This window comes from Polypterus senegalus, chromosome 13, assembly GCF_016835505.1.
Source record: "Polypterus senegalus isolate Bchr_013 chromosome 13, ASM1683550v1, whole genome shotgun sequence".
Taxonomy (NCBI): Eukaryota; Metazoa; Chordata; class Cladistia; order Polypteriformes; family Polypteridae; genus Polypterus; species Polypterus senegalus.
Genome location: NC_053166.1, coordinates 77,479,460 through 77,499,030, shown reverse-complemented (window position 1 = coordinate 77,499,030; position 19,571 = coordinate 77,479,460). Strand labels below are relative to the sequence as shown.

At 38.4% G+C, this 19,571-nt stretch overlaps 1 protein-coding gene across 2 annotated transcripts in view; it reads left to right on the top strand.

Annotated features, from left to right (window-relative positions):
* Nucleotides 1-19,571, top strand: part of kdm5c (lysine (K)-specific demethylase 5C) — a 119,191-nt gene that overhangs the window by 50,509 nt on the left and 49,111 nt on the right. The gene's annotated exons all lie outside the window — the stretch shown is intronic.

The following is a 19,571-nucleotide window of genomic DNA, read 5'->3' as shown; positions in this document are numbered from 1 at the left end:
GTCAAAAGAAACTCTGCGAAGGAAGTTTTTCGTATTGTTAATTACTCTAATTTTACACTGTCAGAGGGTGCTTCCAGATTACCCCAAGCTTGAATGACATAGGAGTCATCATTAATCCTGTGTGTTTTCATGTGCTTGCTGTTGTGTTTCTGTATCAAGTCAGTGCATTTTTACAGACATTATCAGGCACAGATTTGTTAAATGATGTGAAGATTAAATTACTCCATACTTTTGGGGCTATTTGGTCTTCAACCTTCCACCCTATTTACATCATATGTCTGTACTGCATCTCAAAGTATTACTCTTGGCCAATGAAGTGATGTTTGTAATGCTTAACAAGGCAACTAACTGATGACAATTGATAGTTATTCTTATCATTTATTGTTATCAAGGACATCATTTAGTTGTTGCAGCCCTAGTACCCACCAATGACTGATTTGAGTAAGATTTTTACTCGGTTTGCTTCTACAGTTTTAGGGGATTTTATATTTGGGTTTATTTATTTATTTATTTATTTTTTTTTGCTTCTAATTAAACCAAATTTCAAGAACCCATCAAAATGTATTAGTCCCAGTCTCACTAACTGGTGCCATCTTCACCTTGCATAACTTAATTTTATTGTCTGTTTCTTCCATAATTCTGGTCTGTGTCTGCGTCTTTGAATAAAGAAAAGGGTTTAGATGTAATATTTTATACTGAATAGAAAAGACACTGGTTTGTGAAGGTGTTACATCAGAGCCCAAAAACCAAAGGCAGGCATGGAACTGCCTAATTTTCACTTTGATTACTAGGTAGCTAATGTCTAGACTCTTATAAACCCTGGCAGAAATTATGGAATTACTACTCTTGGAAATTTTTTAGCTGTTTTACTTTGTTTCAAAAAACAAATCACAGATATAACACAAAACTATTTTATTTAACAGCTAAGCATTCTGGCATTGTAAAACATACCTAAAAAAATGAAATTGTTGTAATTAATGTTTTGCTCAGACCAAGTAGAGGAAAAAATTATGGAATCAGTCAATGATGAGGAAAAAAATATGAAATCATTAACCCAAAAAATGACATTTAGTACTTTGTTGCACATCCTCTGGCTGTTAATGATATCTTGAATTCTTTGAGACATGTGCTTCGCTAATGAAAACAAATATTTTTCATCAGTCACGTTTCCACATTCTTGTATAGCAGTTGACAGATCAGCTTTGCAGGATGGAGCCTTGTCATTGACCTTTTTTTCTTTAATTTCCTCCATAACTTTTCAGTGGGATTGAGATCCAGACTGTTTGCCAGCCATATCATTGAGTTGGTGTTTTTTCCTGAAAAAAATTTTTTACACTCTTTGCGGCAAGATGCATTATCATCATTTCAACTTGGTGCCATAGCTGCAGCAGCCTGTTACAGCAGCACTATTGCAGGTTCTTGTTTTAGTTTATTTTGTGTGTTTTTATTTGCAAAAGTAATACTGCTGGCATAACTACGGTATTGTGACTGTATGTATTACAACATGTTTAAAGGATGGTTGCAAACTCGCCTTTCTCTTTTGAAAATAAATCACTGCCGTGCAGCTTTGTTTACACTTGGGCTCAGCCGCTTGTGCTGCGGAGGGAATCATTTCCTCCAGACCAGAAACTCACCATTTCACCGGAGATTCATAAGGCATTCAGTGATAGCAGAGCTGGAGCAAAGTGACGGGGAAAGAAGACATGCTACAAACCTCCAGTGCCATCTATGGTAATGGTTAATGTAAGATCACTCACAAACAAAATGGATGAATTAACAATTGTTAACAAACAGTCAGAAAGAATATCGGGAAAGTAGTTTTATGTGCTTCACGGAGATGTGGTTACATAAACTGATTTTTGATGCTAATGTTAACATTGAGGTCTTCCATTTGGTTAGAGCTGACCAAAACAACAGACAGTGAGGAAAAAATGAATTGGAGGTCGTCTGGCAATTTTGGTGAACTGCAGGTGGTGTCACCTGAATCGTATTACAGTGGTCCCTCGCTATATCACGCTTCGACTTTCGCGGCTTCACTCTATCGCGATTTTTTTCTCATACACGCTTATGTCACTACGCATGCGCTTTCTGAGAACTTTTATCTAAGCCCTACGATGGCTCCTAAACGTGCTGCTTTTTCTAAGCCTTCTGACAATAAAACTAAGCGCCAGAGGAAGATGCTTACTATCCAGGAGAAGGTGAAACTTTTGGATATGATTAAAGATGGCAATACCCTACAAAAGCCTCCTCACGCATATGAAAAGACAGCGCCAGCTACTGCCTATCAAGATGTTCTTCAGCCGCGCACCCAGACACCCACTGCCTACTCCTAGTACTCCTTCAGCGGAAGAAGACAACAACGCACCTGCTGAAGATACTGCACCAACCTCTGAAGACTCTCCTACTGAGGTCGTGCCTTCATAGGTTAGTGGTTGTGTATAAGAACTGTGTGTTTTTGTGTGCAATTAAATGTACAGTACAATAATCTACTATATAAAAGCGTTCGGGATTGTCCTTCCGTCCCGTGAGTGCAAAGCGTAGCGGTATTCCGCTTATTACAGACTTACTACTTGCGGCTTGAGGTACGAAGTGACGCGATGTGAGCAGAGTTCTGGTGCTCTCATCGTTCCCTTGTTTTTGTGCGTGATGCGCTGGAAAAATAGACAAAATTATGTCTCTGGAAATAATTAATGTTGATGGAGTACAAATGCCTCACCGCATAGTAAATATCAGGGAAGATGGTGCTTGCTTATTCTCATCTATAGCTTATTTAGTGCATGAAACTCCGTCTTTAGCGGTACAGATTCGGGCTGACATTGTACGACTTTGGGCAGGCACTCGAGGGGATAAAAAATGTAGGTTTTCGGGAGATGTTATGAATGGGCAGTTTGAAGTTCTCATTCCCTACACTTACATGCCTGATGCACACATGGAGCGCACAAAAATTGAGGATAAAAGTCGGTCGCCTTAAAAGGCGAGTGCGCCTAGTAATATGATATTTGTAACGTCTAATATGTCTTATTTTCTTGTATTTTGTCTATTATATTGGGTAATATAATATTAATAATAATAATGGTGACTAAAGGGTGTTATTTCATGTCTAGAGGGCTCTAATAATGTTAAAAAATGTATTCAGAAGGTCGTAAACAGGTTTTCTATACTGTGCTGTCCAGACATTGAACTGTTGGTATGGCCAAATGCAGACAGCTATTTGCTCAGAAAGTTTTCTCATATTGTTGTGATGGTAGTTTATGTTCCACTATCAGCTGCCGCTGTCTCTGCATGTGAAATGATTCACAGTGTAGTGGGGGGCCTACAGACTTGCTATCCGCAAGCCATGTTTGTTATTTTTGGAGACTTCACTTTCAGGCAGCAAGTCAGCCGTCCCACTAGTAATAAGACAACACTGGAATTACTTTATACTAATGTCAGGGATGCATATTGGTCTATAACATTACCGACATTTGGAATATCTTATCACAGCATGGTTCTCCTGAGGCCGCTGTATAAGCCATTGGTACTGAGTCAACCTGTTGTCACCAAGACGGTAAAGAAGTGGTCTATAGTGGCTGTGAATGATTGTTTTGGAACATCTGATAGGGGTGTTTTCTGTGAACCCCATGCTGATAATATTGATGGACTGTGTAACTGATAATATACATTTTTGTGTGGACAATATTGTGCCATCTAAAACTGTGCATCATTTTGCAAACAACAGACTCTGGGTCATAGGTGACCTAAAGAACCTGTTGTATAAAAAGAAGAGGGCCTTTAAGGATGGTGATAGGGACTGTCTGAGGAGCGTGCGGAGTGAACTGAAGGTGAGAATTAAGGAGGACTGAGAGCAGTCTTCAGAAGGGTAAGTTTAAAGTGGTATGGAATGGGATGAGGATGATGACCGGATACAAACTACCCTGACTTCAGCAAGATGAATTAACTTGAAGGAGGTCAAATGAGTTGAACACCTTCTTTTAATAGGCTTGATGGTGGGACACTTGCAAATACATCTCCCAGGAAACCTCCACTCAATACCCTTTCTCTGTGCCTTTCACAATTTACAGATAACTACCACTTCCCATTGTCTTACATCTCCACCCTAAATCCAGAGTTTTTTACTACAAAGGATGATGTAAGAAATGAGTTATGCAAATTGCATACAGGAAAAGTGGTTGGTCCTGATGGAGTCAGTGCAAAAGTACTGAAGACCTGTACTGGTCAGCTGTGTGGTGCTTTAAAGCACATATACAATCTCAGCCTGAGAATACAGAAGGTTCTGGTGCTTTGGAAGACCTTGTGTATTGTTCCAATGCCAAAGATCAAGAATCCCAAAGAACTGAAAGACTATATACCTACAGCTCTGACTTCACATGTAATTTTAAACAAAGGAGAAGCAATTCCTTGGTCACTTTAAAACACAGGTGAGTACAAGGTTGGCCCTTCTACAATTTGCATATTGTCAGAATTTGGGGGTGGCAGATGCCGTAGTTTATGTGCCACACAGATCATACTCGCCTGAAGAGGGCTTGGGAGTATGGTGAGAGTTGTGTTTTTTTTTTTAACCTTTTTAGTGCCTTTAATACCATCCAGCCTCTCTTTCTGAGGGACAAGTTGTGTGCCACACAGGTCAACGCTACCCCCATTTCCTGGATCTGACAAACATTGGAACGTGAGTTACATGAGATTAGAGAACTGTGTGTCGGAGAGAGTAATTAGCGGCAGGGGTGCTCGACTGGGGACTGTTCTTGTTCCTTTTCACTTTTTACCACTCGGATTACAGATATTATTCCGAGATGTGTTCTTGGATAACACGTCTATTGTTGGATGTATTAGTGAAGGGAAGGAGGAAGAATACAGAAGCCTTTTGAGTAGCTTTATCGAGTGGTGTCATCACAGCCATCTCCAACTAAACCCCAAGAAAACAAAGGAGCTTGTGTTGGACTTTTGGAAGATGTTGTCTTCTTCAGCTCCTGTCATCATCCATGGGAGAGGAAACAGCTAGTTTAAACCTAGGAGTATCTGAGGAGGCTGAGGTTATTCAATGTGAGAGGCCTGCTGAGGACTTTCTGTGGGTCTGAGATATTGAGTGCCATCTTTTATGCTGTGGTGTGTTAGGGCAGCAGTATTACAGCTAAGGATAATAACAGACTGAACAAGATTATCAGAAAAGCCAGTTCAGTCCTCATGGTGAAACTGGACACTGTGGAGGTGATAGTAGAGAGGAGGATGCTGGCAAAGGTGTCATTAATTATGAAGATTCCCTCCTATTCACACCATAAATTGCTGTAGGGTCAAAAAAGTGCAATAAGCAGCAGACTACATCTCCCCTACTGCAGGAAGGAATGCATTCGTAAGTCTTTTCTTCCTCCTGCTATCAGACTATACAACTCTGAGCTTTAATTCATGTACCCTTTACTGGATTATTTCATGAATTGCATGTATGGGACATCAGACTCTGTAAACACTGGTACTTTATCCTTCAATAGACACTTTATCTGTGATTACTGGTCTTCCTATGCAACACATTTATTACACATATTAGAATACTGTGATACTGCACTGAATTTATTACGTGGATTGGTAATACACTGCTATTATTGGTATTTTATGGTTTTCATTTACGTCTATATTTTATTAAGTGTTTTAGATATTTAGTTATTATTATAATCTATATGTACTTAATTTTTCTGTGAGCTGCTGGAACAGCTAGATTTCTCTTTGTGGCGTTAATAGAATGTTATCATCCTAAAAAATGACTTGATCTCCACCAAACCTACTTTTGATTGACGGTTTGAAAAAAGTGTCCAAAATTTCAGTGTACACTCCTGTGCAGTTACTATGGAGGTAATAATTGCCACCTCCCTTGGTCCTTTGCCCAAAATTCAACCACATATCAGCAATGAGTGTGGAAGTTTGCTTGTTTTCTTCATGTAGTCATCTTTATTTGTTTCATTGGAACAGTACCAAACAAAACTTCCAGCATCATCACCTTGGCCAGTGCAGATTTGTGATTCATCACTGAATATTCCTTTCATCCAGTCATCCACAGTCCATGACTGCTTCTGTTTAGCCCACTGTAACCTTTTTTCTAATGTTTAGGTGTTAATGATAGTTTCTTTGGCTTTTCTGTATGTAAATCCCATTTCCTGCAGCTGATTGTTTACAGTTTGGTCACAAACATTGACTCATGTTTCTGCCCGTTTGTTTTTGATTTCTTTAGTTGGTTTGTTATTGGTGGGTGCGGCATCGTGCTCTATCAGTGCATGCTCCTAACTTCTCCTCTCTTTTTCGATTGTTTCAACTGACAGCTCTGTTGTTGGGGCCATATTTCCTGTCAAACAACAAGGTGCAATAGCTTGTTAAAGTCTACAGGCACTCTCTTTTATCTGCAGACCAACTGGCCTGTTTAGACTTGTGCAGGTATTTGTTTTAGAAATGCACATTACCAGGTAATTCCATGATTTTTTTTCCCTTATTGTTGAGTGTTTCCATAATTTTTTCCTCCATTTGGTCTGAACAAAAATGTGCCATTATTTACAACAATTTCATTTAATTTTGTGTGGTATGTTTTACAATGCAAGAATATTCAGCTATTAAATAGTATAGTTTCGTATCGTATCTGTGATTTGTTTTTTGTAAAACAGCTGAATGAAGATTCTCCAAGAGTAGTGATTCCATAATTTTTACCAGGGTTTGTAGGTTTTCAATGGAGTCAGTAGGTGCTGAACCACTACTGCATTGCTGACTATAGGTAGAATATTTCACTTTTTTATTTTTATTTATTTTTTTTATTTGTATTTTTTTGCACTACTTTCACTGAAGTAAAATAGTTCTAAAATAATAACAGTGAACTCATGGAGAAAATGTTTACAGTGCGGGTATTTGAATAAGGCAAAAGTGTTTATCTTTTCAAAATAATCACACTTGCCAATGCAAACCCCAACAATCCTCCATATATACTGTATTTGAAAATTGGAAAATCCATAGTATTGACATTTGTAGAGACTTGTGCAGCAATAGCAATATTTGTTTGAATTGAACAACTTCATTATAAATATATTTCATAAACATTTTTTCAACTATAGATAATATGCAAAACAAGATCTATTCCTAGTCTCTTTTTTTAATCCAAGTTTCTCTACCATATGCTTTTATGATTTGCAAGCACTGAAAGGTAAAGAGCCAAAAAAAAGTTTTTACTTGCAGTGAATGCTGGATACCCAAGGAATGTGACAGAGAAATGTAATGTAAAAAAACTCCCTTGTGGTAGAAACTAGGTAACTGGTAGAAACTCTGTGATATTATATCCCAGTACTTAGATCACAACACAATACTCTTTTTTTTCCCCCACAGCATATTAAGCATTGAAGTTTAATTCCATAATATATTACGGTTTATTCTTTTTATTCTTCCTATTTGGCTAAAGTTAATCATATCCTTATAGTCAAAAATGTCAATCCTTTACCTTTTTACATCAGAAAATCCCTTGACTCACTTCACATAACTTATTTTTATTAATGGAATTATATTTCAAGGATCTCTGTGTTCTACACAGTAAGACAGTGAATATTCAGTTACAGTACACAATATGCACACATTTTCTTCCTGGGCGAATCCTTGTGAGATGAGCCTTTATAGTAGAGTTGTCACTTTAAAATTGACATCAGAATGTTATATAAAATATAAATATTCTATATAAAATATAATATTTTTTCTATTTCTTTGGGCTGCATACTTTACCGGTCAGAAATTTTAGAACCCGCTCAGTTTTTATGGAAATGCACGTAGTTTAATGTGTTAATGTTTCAAGAAATCGAGGCATAGAACAATTAAACAATGGCAAATAAAATAAATCAAGGAATCATTAAGTGCACAAAATTTTATTCAAATTTTTTAATCATTAAATTAGCTACCTTTTGCTTATATAACAGCTAAACTGACTCTGTGTGTACGTGTGTGTGTGTATTTGGTAACCCTTTTGATTCAGAATGCCAGTTACTCTGTGCAAGTCACTAACTCTGCCTCCAGCATAAGAACACCAGCTCATGACATTTGCATATTGGACAGTTGGTTTCACACCATATTTTCACCAACTAAATAGATTATACTTTGCATGATGAACCAGAAATTTCAAATTTTGATTCATCAGTCCATAAGACTTTTTTCCAGTCTTCAGAAGTCCACAGCTGGTATTTCAAGGCCTTATTTTTATAGTCCTTTAAGGAATGATTGCCCTGTCTAACCTGCGGAACACAGTAGAAACTGAGACTTGCTTTTTTTTCTACCACTGTTAAGCTGTGTTTATAGCTGTTGTGCTGTGAGTCACCTATCATGCAAACTGGTAACCCTCAGAAACTTGTCTTCTGATTGGATTGTGACTTTGGTTCTGCCAGATTTCTTCCAATCAGAGTTTCTTCCAGTTTCCAATTACCTTTGAATTGTATAGGACACCATACTCACAGACACTTTCTGTTTTACAGTTTCTCTAAATTCTTTCTACAGGTGCGTGAGAACAACCATAATCATCATTGATGATTACTGGCCTTGATATTGCAATTGAGATTATTATTTTTGATTAACAGCATTGCACTGTAATACTTATTTTGTGTTGCCAACTGCAAATACTATATTCTGTATAGTACCATGGAACCTCCATTTACCAGTTTTCTAGGGAATCAAAGTTTTGCTAACATCAAATGTGTTAAATGCTGAATTAATTGCAAAGTAAAAAATGTATTGTTTAAAACAATATGACTTATTATTTGCAATAAAGATACAGGGAACTTGTGACTATCTATATATAACAACATTCTGTCTCTCAGTCATGCCCAGGCTTAATGTCATCTGCAATGTCTGTTGAACAAAGGCAACAAGAAACACAAAGAATGAGTTGACATTAGGCCTAGCATATCCAGTGAACAGAGGTACCTAACTGCACAACATTGTCACAAACAGACAGATGTACCTTTGTACCATTGTGTGTTTTGCTGTGCTAGTTAAAAGGGTGTGTGTCACTGTTTTTTGTAAAAAAGTAAACTACAGTGGAACCTCGGTTCACGACCATAATTCGTTCCAGAACTTTGGTCGTGAACCGAAGCAGTTTCCCCCATAGGATTGTATGTAAATACAATTAATCCGTTCCAGACCATACAAACTATATGTAAATATATGTAAAGATTAAGCACAAATATAGTTAATTACACCATAGAATGCACAATGTAATAGTAAACTAATGTAAAAACATTGAATAACACTGACACAAAACACCCAGGCTCCTGCTCAGCTACACGAGCTGGCTCGCTCGCGCTCTCTCCCTCTCTCTCTGTAGCACACACACCACCAAAGCCCCTCCCTCCCTCAGCTACAGGAGCAGCCTGGCTCACGTGCGCTCTCTCTCTCTCTGTAGCGCGCGCTCGCACACACACACACACACAACCCCTATCCACCCACCCTATCACCCCCCCATCCCTTCCCTGTCAGCTGCCCTCTCTCTCTCTGCGCTTGCTCACTCGCGCTCTCTAATCTCTCTGTAGAACGTGCTCGCGCAGCATTTTTTTTTAAATGAGTTTTAAGCACAGCAGAAAAAAACGAACATTAAAACAAATCCGAAGTGCATGCAAAAACCAACTCGCAAGCAACCAGAAAAGAAAGATTGCAGGAGATCACGCTATTAAACTTAAAGCCTGATCGCTGTAAACACTGTTTTTGAAATGAGTTTTAAGCACAGCAGAAAAAACAAACAGCGGACAAACCAAGTGCATTTAAAAACCAACTCACAAGCAACCAAAAAAGTAACATTGCAACAAATCACACGATGAAGTCCTCCATGTAAACAATTTTTTTAATGAGTTTTAAGCACAGGGAAAAAAAGAGAAAAGTAACACTGCAACAAATCACAGCATGATCTGAAAACTAACTTTTGAAAAATCCGTAATACAAAAACTACTGTACAGTACAGTACAAACCACCAAGAAAACTAACCTTGCATGAGTCGAGTTCTGGCATGAAGTGCTTTCCTTCAGGTGTTTTCTCTCTTGTGATTTCTTGGGTTTCTGGTGCTTTTAGCCATTTAGCTGGTGGGAGTGAAAGCCTCATGCAGCCATTCCAAAAACAAACTCCTTGTGACCCAATCCTTCGTGTTTGCGCCCCACATTACTGGCAGTCTGGCTTTGTTTATATTGTGCTGCTTGAAAGCACGAGGGTTCTCAGATTGGTAAATGAGTAAACTGGTAAACAGTTTTTCCACCTCTTGTAATTTCTTTCTTTACTTCGATTTCAATTTTCTTCTCACCACTATTCACTTGCTTAGAAGCCAATGGAAGGAGAACAATGAACAGAGAGCTCTTGCAGCCACGCGGCTCGCTCGCTTTCTCTCTCTCTTTCTTTCTCTCTCAGGCTGCCTGTGCTGGGGGGATGGTGCGCTAGCAGGTAACATGTGCAGCAATCTCCTCCTCCTCCCCCTCCCCAGCCTGCCTATCTGCAGCCAGTAAGTGCAAGCCAACACGTGCAGCAATCTCCTCCTCCCCCTCCCCAGCAGGCACGTGCTCGCTCGCTCTTGCTCTCTCTCTCTCTCTCTCAGCTCAGCTCAGGCAGGCAAGGGAAACTGGCTTGTTCGTATACCGAGTGTGTGGTTGTGAACCGAGGCAAAAGTTTGGCGAGCTTTTTGGTTGTGAACCGGGACGTTCTTGAACCGAGGTTCCACTGTACTAATATTCTAACAATTATGAAGAAAAAGTATAACACAAACATCTTATTTTTTTCTCTCAACACAAATACTACTGAAGAACCAGTCATCAACCCCATTCACCATTTATGAATGTAAAATGTGGGGAAATGTTAAACCTGTATATAAAATAAAGACACAGAATAAAATTTTAAATGACAAAAATAGAAGATTGACACATAAATGTATGCACAACTTGATACTCCTGTTGTACTAGTATGTAAAAGTGCTTCTCTCTTTCAGCGTTTAAACCACTGACAGGTAAAGTATAATAACATGTATTACCTCCTTATAAGGGCACTGGTCAAGGGGTGGGATATATTAGGCAGAAAGTGAACAATCAGTTCTTGAAGGTGAGAAGCAGGGAAAATGGACAAGCGTAAGTATATGAGTGACTTTGACACAGGCCATGTTGTGATGGCTAGATGACTGGATCAAAGCATCAGTACAGTCTTATGGGGTGTTCCTGGTATGTAGTGTTTAGTACCTAACAAAAGTGGTCCTAGGAACAGCAAACCATTATATGACAGGGTCATGTGCATCCAAGATTCATTGATATACATGGGGAAGGAAGGCTAGCCCATCTGTTTTTGGATCTAATTTAAGAACTTCTGCTGCTGTTAAAGTTAATGCTCACCAATGGAGAAAGGTGTCAGAACACGCAATGCATCAAAGCTTGCTGCTTATGGGATATATAGCCACAGACTGTTGACCACAGTCCCCACTGAAAGTGACTACAGTGTGAATTTGAATGTCGGAACTGGATCATGGATTGATGAAAGAAGGTGGAGGCAGTGTAATGCTCTCTTCAATAGTTCTGCTGGGAAACCTTGGGTTGGGGCATTTATGTAGATGTTACTTTGACATGTACCACCAACCTAAAGAATGTTAAAGACGATGTACACGCCTTTATAGCAGATGTACTGCCTAATGGCAGTGGCCTCTTTCAGCAGTGTAATGTACCCCACACTGCAAAAATTGTGCAGGAATAGTCTGGGGAATTTGACAGAGTTGATGGTGTTGACCTGGTCTCCAAATTCCCCCTCTCTATATGATTGAGCTTCTGTGGTAAATGCTGGAAAAAGAAGTCCAATCCACCTTCGAGGTCCCAACTCTCCACTTTTAGGACTTGAAGGATGTTCTGCTAACATCATGGTGCCAGATACCTCATAACACCATCAGAGTGATGGGATGATAGATATTAAGATTGTTACCTTTATAGTGTAAAGTGACTGACTCACTCACAAACCCATCTATCAACAAAAGTACTATTTCTCGTTCAGTTAAAAAGCTGAAATGTGGCAGAATGATAAATCCCCCCCCCAAGAAAGGTCATTTCAACATATCTATGGGTAATAACACAACTCCCAAAGAACCACCCCAAACTCTCAAAAATGCTTTCATTTGATTAAAAGTTTGTGATGTTACAGAAGAAATTTAGCTGATCAGCGTTTGGTTTCATTTGTCTATATTTATATTATGCTAACATACATGCTATTCACCGTGTTGAGTGTTCTTTATGTAAACGAAGGACAGAGCAGAAGGAATTGTCAGGCTGAATGCTCCTGAATGAGGGTGACCATGAGCATTGAGTGTAGGTGTTGCCCCCCTCCAACAACATTATTTATTTATATAGCACATTTTCGTTTAAGCAGTTTAGCTTTTAGGAGGACAAAAAGATAATTAAATGAAATAAAAACCAAAAAATGAGTAAGTAATATTAAAGAATAACAAATTTAAAAGGTTATTAACGGTCAGATGGTTGGGAGGACAGAAATTGCAGCATTGGACTGCACAGTATTGGGGGTTTCAAGGCCAAAAAGGCAGCTCAGCTACCACTGGGCATTCTAACTAAAATAAGTGGTCATATATCCATCCTCTTTGTTTTCAGGCTTCACATGATAGTATTTGATGCTGTTGGTCTTGTGGACAGCTGGGTCACCTGCCTTCAATCCATCCACATAGGGTGCTGCATGATCCCTTTATCAGGTGGTGATGGTGGTGCAAAGTTTCACCACAGAAGAACTAGAAAAGACAGCAGAGATTAGGACAGATTGCAGAACCTTGAAGAATATAATTATATCCCCGTATAGTGTATCAGGAAATACAACTAAAATGTAGCTACAAAAGAAAGCCATATTAAAATAGGTTTTTTTTTTTTTATTAAATGATCCACAGTACTAACCTGACAAATTTCAAATGGTCAAGTATTCTAGATTTTGGGTGCATAATAGCAAAAGACCACCTCACCACTTATTTTAAGTTTGGCTCTTGAAATTATAAGCAGAACTGCCTTCGAAGATCTGTGGTTATGACTTTGGGTGTAGCAGGACAGGCATTCCAAAACATAGAACAGAGCTTTGGAAACCATTAGTAGTATTTTAAAGTCAATTCTGAATGATGCAGGCAACCAGTGTAACAATTCTAAAACTGGTGAGATGTGCTCATGTTTTCTTTTACTAGTTAATATTCTCACTGCCGCATTCTTCATATAATGCTGCCGATTGAGGTAGGTCTTAGATAGTCCTGTTAGGAGTGCATTACAGTAATCTAGTCAACTAAAAACAAAAGTGTATATTTATTTTTTCAGCATCTTATAAAGTTGTAAGAGGTCTAACTTTATCTATATTCCTTAAGTGAAAACAAATGCAGACCTAGTAATCTAGTTAATATGTCAATGATTACCCGAATTATTTCACCTCCATCTTGACTTTTAATGCTAAGGGATCAAGTTTATTTCTAATGCCATCACTATATCCATGTTTGCCAATCATTAGGTTTTCTGTTTTCTCTTAATTTGACAAGTTACTATTCCTACAATCGGAAATACAGGTAAGACATTGGATCAGAGAACCCAGAGTTTTAGGGCCTCATGCGCTATCAATAAATACAGCTCTGTCATCTGCATAGCTACGGCAGCTCATGTTGTGTTTTGAGATACTCTTGCTTAAAGGAAGCGTGTAAATTGAAAAAGCATCGGACCCAGAATAGATCCAACATATGTACCATGCATGTGGTACACCATATTAAATATCATGGGTCTCCAAAGTACAATTACCACAACTAACAAAGAATTTTCTACCTATTAAGTAAAGCTGAAACCAATTTAAGATGCTGTTGGTGAGACCCACTCATTGTATAAGGCAATTTATAAGAATACTGTGGTCTGTGGTGTCAAATGCTGCCTTTCTTGCCTTGGTAAACTGAATGAGCAAAGCTGTAATTTGGAGATACTGCTTCAAGTAACACTGCCGCAACCACTGAGCTGAGCCACGTTTCACTTAGTGTAAGTCGACTTTCCTTTCACTGATAAGATCATTAATATAAAGAGGCTCGCTGGTTAATGCTCTAATTTTTAGCAAAGCCACAATTAATGTCTCAGAAGAGCCGAGCTGAATCGGAGTATTATGGCAGCTTGAAGTAGTAATTAAATTATTTGTATTAATGCCACTTTGTGCACATTTTTTTATTTATAACGTGGTATAGTTCTAATACAGTGCACAAGGTGAAATGTAATTAAATTGTTTACATTTATACCAATTTGTCGACTGCGATTAGTTGTTACAGTGCTAATACAGTGCACATCTGAATATGAACTTACTACAGAATTATCACATGCAAGCAAGGCCTTATGGAAAACATTAGGACTAAAATTTCATACTCAGGACTAAGACAGATGACCTTTGAAATGTTTTGAAAATGACCTGGGTGCCCCCTCCCAGATAAGATCTCAGTTTTCCACAAAACCAAAGTTATGTCTTTTGCAGAGGCCTCTCAGTCAGTTGTTCAAGGCCAGCAGACGACTGTAGAATTCATCTAACCTTCTAGCTAGTGGCAGGAGACCCAAAATGAAGATTCTCACAGCCAGAGTGCTCTACTTTGTCACTTGATCTAGAACTGCAGAATCCGCCGTAATCCGCTGTTGATATCGAATGTCACTTACACCCACATATAGTACAGTTGTCCCAGCAGCCCTGTCCTTGTGCTTTTCAAAGACTGTTGGCAGTCTTCTCATAATATCTCAAACATGTGTACTGGGAAAACAAGAAAAAAAATTGCTGTTTAGGACATAAAATACCAAGGTTGTTTATGATTGAATGCCCAATAACAAATATATCAACAAGGACTGCCGGGGAGAGCAGAGAGAGTTGAAGCAGTTCTGGATGGCGACGCTTGCCCTGGCTGATAAAGGTCTTCTAGCCTTGAATCCCTGTCTGCATTGCTGAAATATCCAGATTCCCTCATCATCGTCCTTTTAAAACTCACTTGGTCCAGTGAGCAGGCAGCATGGCATGGGGTTGATGTTGCCGAATTGTGACGAGTTGTTACGATCTCTGCTGCGGAGATTTTAGCAGGCAAGCCTTCAGTTCCCAGAGGTGTGGCTATCTGGTTAGGAGTTGCTGAATATGACTCTCAAGGGCCCGGAGTTCTTCAAGGATGTTGTCGACGACCCACAGCATCTCACAGCTGATCCTATACCTCTTCTTCCGCTTCTTATCCTAGAAGTGAAAGAGAGAGGGGTTAGCCCCCAAGCAGTTAAATCCAAAATGGAGAAAAGGAGGTCAAGAGAGAGAAGCAGAGGAGAAAGTTCTGTCTTTGTTTTTGACAATAAACCTGGACTGAGGCAGTAGCATCGAGGGAGAAATAGGGCTTTAGAGGCTTAAGCCCCTGATCTGTTGCACCCAGCCCAATCTTTTTGTTGAAAATATATATGATCAGTATCAGTTAGCCCTGATCTTTTTGTCATATACAATGTATCCCCTGAGCAATGCTGCACCATTATATGAGCATACCTGAAAGCCCAAAGGCCCCATACCCTCAAACCTTCCACCTGCTCTTTAGTCTTATATACATGTAAGACTGCATGTGACAATCAGAAAAGGTTATGACCCTGATACCAACAAATCGTAGAAAAACCCCTGGACCAATGGAATCTGCTTGAAACTTCACAGGTCCCCTTTGAGCTACTACAATGTAATATTCATTCTCTTCTAAGGATCAAATAAAGTGATAAAAAATAAACAAATTTCACATTATTCCTACTGATTACCCTTTTCAATTCAAAAGAATACACTTTCCTGTGAAATTGTGTTTTACAATTCCAATCAAAATCCAAGTCACCAGCGAAAACAGGCATTAATCTAATTCAGGAATGTTTCACTCATGGCTAATTTTATATAGCATTTTCAAGAATAAGCAACTCCCGTTACCAAATATTATTATTATTATTATTATTATTATTATTATTGTTACAAATGAATAGTTTGTTAGTATAAAATCTATGGAGATGTTATAAAATGAATTTTAAAGATCTTACACCCTAAGTGTACTGTATGTAAACTTCTGAATTCAGCTTTACTTACGAGACTTAGTTTTTCCAGGAAAAGACAGGTAATTTGGCAGGTATTAATATATAGCAAGATCAAGAGGTATTTAGATAGTAATACAGGAAAAATTCTGTTACAACAAACTCCCAGGGACCTAAGAAATATTTTGTTTTAACAAGATTCTGTATTTGTTGCTTTCTTTAACTTGCGCCCAGGCGTTTGCAATCATTTCAATAGCTTCTTTCACGTTCATTTTAATCTCCTCCTGCCTAAAAGTTATGCTGATGAGTCTTTTTCTCGGCATTTCTTTGCATTAATACACTTTCAGAATACGAATGATGCCCAAATCCAATGGCTGAAGCATTATGAAACATTATCTAAATGTGGAAGCATGTTGTGGGCAGCACAGTTCTCAATCAGGAGCCAAATCATCCTTTTCTTCTTCATATTGTGAGGTTTCTGAACTCTTTTGAGACCACCCCACCCAACGGGAACGATACGCTGAAGTGCATCCCAAAGCGCGATTGCAGCATCTGTGGAAGATTGTTTGTCCGTTGCTGGGGCAGGTCAAAAATAGGCTCATATCGCTGCAGTGAAGCATCACAGAAGCAAATCGTAAAAGAATCAGGGTTGCGCTATAAGTCCCTGTCTTGCACCCTAAAACACAAGGCTGACTCTAAGTACTTTAGCAAAACCAGCTTTATTCAGCTTAAAACAGGAATGGCACACTTATTTATTGTAGCGTGATCTGCCACTCTGCAATACACAGACACAGCAGTCAGACAGGGTCATGGCCAGATCAGTGATCAAGTAATCCTGTTATCTATGTTTACAATGTACATGCTCCGAAACCTTGCATCACTCATCAATATCTTTTCTGTATTGGCGGAGAAACGCAGCATAGCTTTGAGCCTGCTGTTGCCATGACAACAGATAAACAGTCTTCCACAGACATGGAGATTGGACTTCAGGACACTCTTCGGCGTACTGTCTAGTTGGGGGAGGTTCCAAGAGAGTTTCCAAAATGAGTGCTGCATTAATTGGAATGTTTCTTGAACGAGCATCACTGAACCACATAAAAACTGCTTTTACAACGTCTTCAAATGCAGCAGTTCACATACGTTCACAACCCAAGATTTTTCTTCTTTTTTTGCTCGGCCTTTCAAGAAAGTTGACAGTGTCGATGGCGAAATTCCGAATTCACTGGTAATGTCTTTTTCCTTTTAGCCACAATCGTAAATGTAAAAAGTTTTTTTTTTTTTCTTTCTTTCTTTCTAATATAATCTGTTATTTTTTCGTGTCTGCCCTTTCTATAGGAGGGTGACAATGAGTTAAATTACAGTGGATGTTTTTCAAATGTTGACAAGCTGTAAGTAAAAGGTATCACTGAAAACCGCAGGAAACAAAAAAGGCAAAAAAAAAAAAAAACAGTACGAGGAACTAGCTGCTCTGTGGATGATTCATTCAGGCATTTCAAGGTCTTTTGGGCACTTCATTGTAATGAAAGTATCTGCTGAATGTACCTCGTAGTAACGAGATTTCTATAGACTCGCGTCATATGGGGAAACTTCGTTGTAATGAAAATTTTGTTGTCAAGATATTCATTGCAACGGAATTTTACCTGTACTTATTACGTTTCTGCCATAGTGTAATTTCTGTAATATGGTAGAAAACACATACATCGCGTTGATACCTAAAAGAACATTATTGTCAACTGCATGCAAATACTGCAGTATTTGCACATTATCAGGCAGTGACAGCAGAATTCCCCTATTCTGCACAACATTTAGGTTTAGCATAAGTCTTACAGGATACTGTACCACTCGGTAAGTACAGGCTATGACCAAAGTTTAGGAGAACCTACAGCAGAAATTCTGAAGACTAGGGTATTATTTTGAAATATAGTTCCTTATGCCACCATTACTTTGAAATTGCGTACCATTTTGATCTCGAAATGTTATGGACTGGAGCACTTTCTCAAATTTTTTTTCCCAAAAACTATAGCCAGAATCATAACTTGGTTTGTATCATGCATTTTTAAACAGGACTTTATTTATTTTTTGGAGAAAAACCACATTTGATGATTAACATCATATTTTTGGTAGAATGGTATATTCTTTGGTATCTTCAAGCATTAACAGTACTAATTGAGCTGTAACTTTTTATAGAATTCTGCTGTATGTCAAGGGTTTGTCCACCTTCTCTGCACAGATTGTGTGTAGCTGTGTATCTTCAAGGTTTTCAAAATTCTACAAATTCCGGGTTAGGCAAGAATAAGAGGGTATGACACATATACTGTGTAAGAAATTCCAGGCCTCTACATTTTTGTATCTTTTAGTGAAATATTTACCAGGTGAATGATATGCACTTTAAATTTGTAAATTTTAATTTACATCATAATTTTAACAAAAAGCTCTGAACTAAATGTTAACAGATTTCCATATTTGGCTCACTTCCCTGGTTCCACACTGCTCACAGTTTATTACAAAGAGTTTTAAATTGGCTTTCTAAAGCAGAAATTCTGATTTCAGCTGCAGACACCATTTGTTCCAGCTGTTCAGTTCTCACTAACCACATGTATTTAATATTGTTTAGTTAAACATCAAGCTCTTTCATTCTATGCTCCATTTTACTTACTGTCTTTTGGTTTTATCTTTAGTGCATATCTTGACAATTTATATCCTCCTATGGTTTTCAGATTTTTCTGCATTCACATCTTTCATGTATATCCATTCCCCTAGTTAAATATCATCTGTTTCAGATTGGAGACAGTTTATAGAAGATAAGCTCTTCTACAGCGGAGTGTTAAGTTCAGTTAATGATTTTTCAGTCCGTTTCCATTTGGTTGACATTGATCATGACAAAATTAATTATTGTCTGAGACGTATGTACTTTTTAAATATTTGTGCAAATGCAAGAGTTGGAAATTTAACATGGCCAACTATTTTTTTTTTCCCGCAATTCTTTCATTATAACTGTATGTACTCTCATATAAAGCCAGTGTCGTATTACTCGACTTTTTGGCATTTAGTATGTCAGATTTGCTTATTGCAGTTGCTGATCTCATCACTGAACCATCCATCATGTTCGTGGCAGGATTGGCACTTCAGCCACCATTAAAATCTCACACTGTTCCGGTGTGGTGCTGAGGTATACAATACAATACAATACAGTTTATTTTTGTATAGCCCAAAATCACACAGGAAGTGCCGCAATGGGCTTTAACAGGCCCTGCCTTTTGACAGCCCCCCAGCCTTGACTCTCTGAGAAGACAAGGAAAAACTCCCAAAAAACCTTGTAGGGAAAATGGAAGAAACCTCGGGAAAGGCAGTTCAAAGAGAGACCCCTTTCCAGGTAGGTTGGGCGTGCAGTGGGTGTCAAAAATAGGGGGTCAATACAATACAATACACAGAACAGAACAATTCCTTAATACAGCATAATAATAAAAATTTTAGAAGTACGGTTTAACAGTAGATGATATGACATAATTAGTTTTGGATATTTTTAGAGTCCTGGAGACCTCA